The sequence below is a fragment of the Electrophorus electricus genome, chromosome 14 (genome assembly GCF_041902795.1).
Source record: "Electrophorus electricus isolate QZ-2024a chromosome 14, ASM4190279v1, whole genome shotgun sequence".
Lineage (NCBI taxonomy): Eukaryota > Metazoa > Chordata > Actinopteri > Gymnotiformes > Gymnotidae > Electrophorus > Electrophorus electricus.
Genome location: NC_137510.1, coordinates 20,273,278 through 20,280,825, shown reverse-complemented (window position 1 = coordinate 20,280,825; position 7,548 = coordinate 20,273,278).

Here is a 7,548-nt window from a genome sequence, read left to right as displayed (position 1 = left end):
TCTAGCATAATAAGATAGGCCTAGTTTCTTTCTAATAGGAAAATGTATTTTAGTAATACATGAGCACCTCACAGTAATTAGGCTGTTAGATTAGGTAATTTTTATCAACATAATAATAGGAACCATGATATTGTTCCATATTTTCAGTTTGACAAAAGCAACCAGAAATGGTTATTCTTTGAACTGGTGCACCATAACTAGAAAAATATCCAGGATAAATAAGATATATCCATGATGTTTTGAGAAAAAAATTAAGTGTCAATAGTAAATAGTAAACAAAATGCTTTGTTATTAGTATGCAGGAATTTGTTAGAGGTTTCAAAATATAATTATGTAATTATTTCCAAAATTAACACATCAGATTACTTTGTTACTCATGAAATGATATTATTATGAAGCAGATTACTTTAACACTGGTTTACACGTCTGATTCTCAAACACACCCTGTCATATGACTTATCAAGATATATGTGTCTTTTAAATTTCAACATACCAATCTACTACATTACCTGCGGAGAAACAACTACATAACTGTAAGCAGCCAAACCTCACTGGGAAATAACAGGTATCACCATAAATACATTTAGCTCACTGTGTCCAAATTCAATCCCCTGCATGCTCCTACACCATACCCGTGATATGATCCAGCTGCCATATGAATATGTTACATAAGTAGAAACCATAGGAAGCCTAAGCAAACTTTTAAAAATGGAATCTGCATGAAGCCCTCAGGGATGCTTAGGTGCTTCTAATCTTCTTGAAAATTGGGGATTTGCCAGCATGTAGGACAGCAAAGCATTACTGAATAAATAATCCAGGCTTAGGGAGAATTCTACAGTGCACGACTTGGCCTTTAGAGAAAGGGGGCGGGTCCTAATTGCGCTGGCGCGGAGGTTGCAGTGCTCATGCAGTACTCAGCTGTCTCCACACTGCTGAAGAGGCACTGAGAAAGGGAGACAGCTTTTAGTGTAAATCACACTCCTTAATGCAGGTCTGACAGAGGATGCTAAGCCTTTAGTTTGTTTACTTATGTAAGGTTGTGGTGGGGTGGAAGACGCTTTAAATGTGTCTTTCCTAATATAGGAAAACAAGGGCAATATGTGCAAACAGTACTGGGGTTCTGAAGGTTTTCATAAAAACTCATACATGGGTGTGAAAACAGGAGCTACAGCTCCTTCAGGCGTGTTTTGGCTGAGAGAGCACTTCAGATTGCTATATTAAAATGCTGAAGGCAACAATAAAGGTTGTGATTAGTTTGTTTTCTATTTTTAATACCATACGCAGCAGAGACCCTCTGCAGCCAACACTTGTTAAATGCCAACTACATGCCAAGGCTGTATATCCATACAGTGCCTCCTAATAGTACGTTTACTTATTGTGGGTGTGTGTGTGTGTGGGTGTGAGTGTGTGTATTCTTGTGTTACTTTTGTGTTTACTTTCAAGTAAATGAAATACACAACCATAGAAATACAAATGCTTTGCTTTTCAGCAACTAGGAAGGCTATGGTTTCCTCCACAGCACTTCTCCATAACCTTTCTGTTCATCTGGAGTATGTCATGGGGGTGACAGATGATCACACACCTGTAGAATGGTAAGTGCTGAACCATGCCAAAGCCTTCAGGATGGTGACCTTTCACAGACATTGTGGATGCTGGAACCAATAGTGATGAAATGTATTCCAAATGTGTGTTGTGCTGCATGGATAGATGTTTATCTGTAAAACATATAGAATACAACATTGTGCCTTTCCCCATTTTCATTCTAATAAAACCCCTTGAATTTGTGTGCTGTGTGTGTGCTGAATGAAACCCACAATCACCTCCTTTCAGCACCAGTGTAGCATCTGCAGCAGGGTAGGAGATGGAAAGCCAACGGAGAGTGCAGTGAGGTTAATTTGTGAAAGGGTGGGACAGAGGCTTTACAGTGTTCCTTAGGCTTGAGAAGGTCAGCTTATAAACATACAGTACCTGCTCCCCCTGCTGGAGGGAGCACATCTACTAGCTACTATACCTCTGATAAATGCTGTATGAAATTGGTTAAGTGAGTTGACAGTGTATTTATCATTACATATACTATATATACTGTATGTATATAGATAGAAAGACTACATGTTAATTGGGAAAATAAACTATTCTTAAAAGCCTGAATGCAGTTTCTGCTCTGATAAAAACAGACATATCAATAAAATATGAATATTAAAACACATTTAAAACACTATGCTGCTAAGTGATTATCCTTTTTTTTCTTCCCCTGATTAAGCATTTAAACATTATGGATTAAAGTTTAATATTCTCATGTTTAAAAAATAAGCAGATACTGCATTAATTTAGCAAAAGCCAATAGATTCAGTTGGCCTGTTTCCATCAAAAACAAATGACTGACTCATTTTGTGATGTCTTACAATTTACCTTATTGTTATTCAATGAAATATGTCTTAAATGACACACAACTGATATTTCCCCCACAGACGGCACATGTAGATAACCTGTACTGTAAAGATCCGAGCGATGCCGGGAAAAGAGATGAATGTGTTTGTGTTTATGAATGACTCGGCCATCGATCGCTAGTGATCTGATAGGAATGTGGCAGTGACAGGCTGTTAACCTCGAGCCCTGGAAGAATTTATTTATTTCAGCATCTACCTCTTGTTCTGCCCACCATGCTGGCAAACACTGAATGGACAACACCTTTTATACTGTTCCCAAATCAATTTTGTGGTTTCTGCTAACAGATAAGGTTAAGACAGAGGTATAGGGGGTGCTGAGCAGGATGTGCTGATCCAAAAACAAAAGAAAACCCCCCACAAAAACCAAATAATAAAACAAAATAATAAAATTGGTGTCATACTGGAGCTCAGGCCTCCCATCTGTACTACACTGTCTCTGAATGATCAGAGATAGGTGCCTGCAGAATGCTCTCTGCTTGATTTCACTCTCTCACCACCTTGCAGTGAGAGGCCACAGACATGGATGCAAGAGAAGATTCTGTTCGGTGGATTATGTGTTGTGGGTTACAGAAGCTATTTCTGAGTTCCACTGGGTTGTGTGTTCATTGGAAGAACATTCAGAATTTGTGATGCGTCTTTGCATTCAAGAGGGATTACAGGGAAGAATAAGTCAATTTCAGCACTGTATGGGTTTCCATCTACAATCCAACATGCCGCTGAATAGAATTCTGATCATTTTGACACACTGTCAAAACACACACACTCAAATTAAAACATCGATCCTTTTTCCTATTACTATTTCTGTATAAATACATAGTATAGGGTAACTATCCCTCCAGGAACAATAGCTACTTTTCCACTGTGTGGTTAAATCCAGGCAGGGCAGAGAGTGCTTTTGGAGGTTTGGCAGGGCTTATGTCATGCCTTCCCTGCACGTACAGTGTAGCAAACTGAGCTTTAAAGCACTCTCACAGCCTCATTCTCATTCTATTTCCCCAGAAAATTATTTTACGTAATGATTTGAATGATGTTGTCTAACCAATAGAAATCATAGATTACAGTTGACACCCATCTTGCCATTAAGGAAAAGTATTGTTATGGGGGATGTAGCTTTCTCTTATGAGGACTGAGGACATATATATATCGCAACTAAGTAATCAGCTATGGCACATATAATTTTATAAACAAACAAACAAATAAATAAAGATAAAATCTAATCATATTAACAGGTTGTAATGCTGGAGATGGAATAAATGGTATTTCATCTCTCTCTCTCTCTCTCTCTCTCTCTCTCTCTCTCTATATATATATATATATATATATATGACTTTTTCACCAACTTTTTCAAGGTTTATTTCATACACATGTACAATTGACAACTATTAAAAGTGTACTTACCTTAGAGGTTTTTCAAACAAAGGCAAACCACACGCTGATATTTAATATATTAAGCCATCATCAACTACTTGAGCATTATAGAAAACATGGCAGTGAAAAGGATGGGTACAGTGGTTGTGCTTATCCCCTGGGATCCTTTTTATGATGTTACTAAACTGACATTTTGCCTAAACATAGATAGATACAATTAGACCTCATAGCTTGCCAGAGCCCCACTTAGGTGTAGAAACCCAAAAAATCACACTCAAAGTTGGAATCCACTTGACCTTATCTCAACTTCAGCTAGACACTCTCACTTATTGGATGAATGTGAGTAATGTAGCAGTTTGGCCTTTTCAAAATATTTAGTTAATTTCATGCTTATTTGAACATCAAATGCAATGAAGACTGATGTGCAAGCCATACCAAGTATATGTACATACAAAAACATTTTTGTTCTGAAAAAAAAAAAGAAGACAAATGCGATAATATGTGCAAGTTTTATGTAAACAGGGATTTTTGTTTTATATTCCATGGTTGTTGAACCCGTTTACATTTAGAACATATAAGTAGGTATGTTCAGAGACAGAACCTTGAAGTATCTAAGGGCCTGGCAATATCTTAGCTTTGGAAATATCTCAGTGGGTAACAAACACATGTCTGCCTGCAGTCATTTCATTTCAGATGGTGTTGTGCTAAAGCGTTAGAACAAAGTTTCACAAACCTAAATGTAAACCTAATTTATACTGAAAACAATGTAGACTTCTATTGTTGCAAAGAATGTGAATAATGTACTAACCCTTACACCTGGTATTTTGTAGGATATTTTAAAGCATGTTTAGCAAAGCATTTGGAAAATTAATCTCACAGAGTAATGCTACTAAGATTTGACAAGGGCTGGATGATTTGATTGACCCCACTGTCAAAAAGTGCATTTTGGAATTACATTTAATCTATACCTTATATTTTTATGAAAGATGTTTTAATTTAATATTATCATAGCAAAGGACATCATATATTATTATTGTTAACATAATATTGTTATGTCAGCTCCCTTGAGCAGAGCTGTTTTACCCTGGCTGTCATTTTGCTTCCCTAGTTTTTTGAATGTTTCTAGTCTGTTTTTTAGCCTAGCCTTAGTCTGCGTTGTCTGTGTGGTTTGCTGCTCACCCTGGGTTTGACCTTAGCCTGTACACTCCACTTTGCTTTTGGACTGTCTTCCTGTTTGTCTGCCTTTTTTTTTTTGGTAATTAAGCCTTTAGTTTTATACAACTGGTGTTCCACTTCAGTGTTCTACTCCAGCGTTCTGCCTGCTCAGCCTGACGAATGTTTTATAGTCATAGAGTAATGTGTAAGAGAACCTAGCTTCAAATATCTGACTTCATCCTTATATTTGTACATAACAATAATTAATGTTTATATCACAAAAGTTTACTCCTGCATCCCATTTTCAGTTTTACTTATCCCTCTTGCTTTTTCCTTAATATGAAGCAAATGTCCAAAACACATTTATAGCCCCAGTTATAGCTGAGGTGGATTTAATCCCACAGTATCCAGTATGAAATACAAAATATGAACATCTTTACTTTTTCCCCTCTTTTATTTGTTTAATTGTTCCTCTGCTTTAATGGCTTAAGTGATGTTACCATATATATTTGTATACATTTAGTGGTACAAAAGAATGTGTTTTTTAAGGTTTATTATAAAGTTTGGTTTACTAAACAATGGTGATAAACCATCTGTTATGCTGGCTGATGCTGTCTGTTACACAGGCTGATGCTGTTCTGAGTGGATAAAGGTGGCACTTATTTTTAAAAGTGACATTAAATGTGCTCGCCCCCCCCCCCCAACCTGGCAATGGAATGCTAATTGTCCGTGATGGGCTTTGACTTTCACCACATTGCACTTGTCTTTGCTAAAATATGCAAATAACTCATAAGTGCATAACACACTATCAAATAAATGTCAAAAACTCTAGAAAAGACTACCTGTTTCAAAAACATTGTGTATAAACATGTGCAAAAAAAAACAACAACAACTTGCCATTTAAAATATGGAGGAAGTTCAGTTAAAATAAAAAGTTAAAATATGGCAGCTTTTGTCATTTAACAGTGCTGGGTTATTTGTTTAAACTGCAGAGGTCTCAATCAGGCTTGAGTGATGCAATGCTCTGCTAAACTGGGCCACACTGTGTAGTGTTGGGGTGTGTGACGTATGCTGCTCTATGTTCTATGAATAATCAATGCTATGCTTGTGGTTAGGGAACTCCTCCCCCACGTGTTGTAGGTTCTGCACCTGTGTCTCAGCTCTAACAGAGTGCTTGTGTGTCTTAAATGAGTTTGACCCAAAACTAATGAGGCCAGCCCTCATGCTTTCACTCCCATGTTCATATGTTTAATTGGGGATGACATAGTGCAAGCTTAAGCAGATTAATCATTCGAGCATGTTTGATTTTCAAAAGGAAATAACATTTCAAAACTGCTTGAGCACTGCCTAAATGTTCTATTATTACACATTTGTGAAATGTTTGTGATGCTATTTATAAAATAATTATATGCTGAATCCCATCTGTCTTTGCTTATATTTGCAGATGGCATTTCTTATGAAACCCTCATTTCAATAAGCAGCTGACCAGAAGCAAGACAGGCTGTTACAGTAATGATGAGGATAGTGACGAATCCAAGCAGGCTGTAATCTACAGTCTTGCTCCTCAGTTCTCTAATGAAACCTCTCTGTAATGCATAATTGGCTGAAATGGACATTCTGTCATGCAGTAGGTGTCAAAGCATCTTATGTAAGAAGACAGTTACCAATGAGGAAAATACACTGTGTATCGTTCAGTAGATAATAGGGAAATGAAGCATAAATCCCAATGTGTTTTTTAAATTTACTTTGCTTCGTAGGGTCGAATATGTAATTGTGTATATTTAGTCATGTAATTATAATATATGTAGTTACTCTTTTGGTATGTAGACTTATAAATATATAAAAGAAATATAGAGTATAGAGTGTATGTAGATTAGAAATCAACATGTTCTGTCAGGGAGAGAATGAGAAGAGGATAAAATGTTCAGTAATAGCAAAGAGCAAATGGATTAAAGACTAAAAACAAAAAATGAGGCTTAAGACACAGAGTAGGGGGAAATGGGAAAGTTTTCAGTAAAGAGAGAGACAAGAATGAACTGACATATCCCTGGAAGAGCACCATTTGTTCCTGAGCGCATGATCACGCTTGTGCTATTTCTGAACTCTTCATTTCCACCTGAGCTTCATGCTGCAGTTTTTAGTTTTTTTTTTTTTTTGGTCTGTTCTTATCATCCAGGGCAGGCCTCTTCCTTAGCATGTGGCTAGAGGGAATCTGATTTGAAAAGCCGATTTCCTCAAGCCTCATTAAACGTGTGGGTGAACCTCCAGCAGCTATTTCTTGCCTTGCTCCCACTCTGTCCCCTAAATCCTCCACAGGAAAAGGCTGGCATGAGAGGCCCTCATCTTTACCTGGACAGTGGATCTTTCTGTCAATAGACTATGCAATTAAAGACAGCAACAAAAAAAATGCGCACCATGGCTAGAAGCCATGCAGCTCTTTGAAACCTTGGCCATGTTATAACCTCAGTGGTACAACAATGCCACAGATGCTTTTATTTACTCCAGAAAGCACACTCATACATATTTTTCTATAGTGTACTGCATTGTTTATTCACAGAGGCTCAGTATCCTGTCATGT